This window comes from Empidonax traillii, unplaced genomic scaffold (genome assembly GCF_003031625.1).
Source record: "Empidonax traillii isolate 1590-97213 ecotype Southwest subspecies unplaced genomic scaffold, ASM303162v1 scaffold2169:size34281, whole genome shotgun sequence".
NCBI lineage: Eukaryota > Metazoa > Chordata > Aves > Passeriformes > Tyrannidae > Empidonax > Empidonax traillii.
Window position 1 is genome coordinate 33031 of NW_020957362.1, and position 1251 is coordinate 34281.

Here is a 1251-nt window from a genome sequence, read left to right on the forward strand (position 1 = left end):
TGTCTTTTATCCCCCTCCCCGTTCCCAGAGCCAGTTGCCCCGTGGAGCTGAACATCCGCCACGCGGAGCTGCCGGCAGTCGGCTTGATTTGCCGGCGCCGCACCAGCCCCGGTGCAGGAGCGCTCGGATTTCCCACCCGTGGCCCTTTTTTTTTTTTTTTTATTTTATTTTGCATCATTAGCAATAATTTTAATTAACCGCCGAGTCGATTTTTCCTGGGGGAAGGGAATTAAGGCGAGGACTCCTGCGAGGAGCTCGTTTCCAGGCGGATGGGGCCGGTGTGCGCGTCGGAAGCCCCCGAACGGCTCAGCCGGGGCGTTGCGAACGGAGAGCGTTGACTTATTACCCTCCTCTCCCAGCCCCGAAAGGGAACGGGGGCGAAAACATCATCATCATCAATTTCCCAGCGGAGCGTTTCGGGGAAGTGACTGCTGCTTTGGTTTGCTGCTAATTTTTCTCGCGTAATCAATTAATCAGGAAGATGAGTCGCAGGCGAGACACCCACACCGGCGAGCGCCACACGATGCCCGTCCCCTGCCAGGGATCCCTCCATGCACCTGCCCTTCCTGCCAGGGGTATTTTGGGATGTGCGGCCTCTGGGGTTCACCTTAGGGGTGCTCATACCCCGGCTCTCCCTTGGGGCTCCCCCTGGCCGGGTGTTATCCTCTGGGTTGGTGCTGTCTTTTTAATTTTGGGGGTATTTTGCTCTCTCTTCCCTCCTAGGGAATGGGTTACCTGCACGCCAAGGGGATCCTCCACAAGGACCTCAAGTCAAAGAATGTTTTCTATGACAATGGGAAGGTGGTGATCACCGACTTCGGCCTCTTCAGCATCTCGGGAGTTCTCCAGGCAGGCAGGTAGGACATGGCGTGGGGGAGACACTGGAGTTCCTCCCCATGCCCTGTTGAGCTGGGCACTTCGGGAAAGAGCCTAAAAAACCCTTCTGTGCCTTTCTGTGCCTGCAGCCTTGGCAGACGAGGGTTCCAGGCGCCTTTGAGTGCCCTGGGGTTGTTCAAAGCTGGTTGGGGTTGGTCCGTAGGAAGGAGCACGATGCTGCATGGCAGCCTCTGCATCAGAGAGGCCCCTTGTGTCTTTTGGACCCAACCTCTTCCCATGGGATGCATCATTTCCATGGCCAAACCACCCTGCAGCCATCCTGGGGATGCTCCTCAGGCTGTGTTTCTCCGTGGCAGGTTCATCCTTTGGCCTTTCCCTAACATATCATTAAAAATCCCTGGAATCTGCTTCATC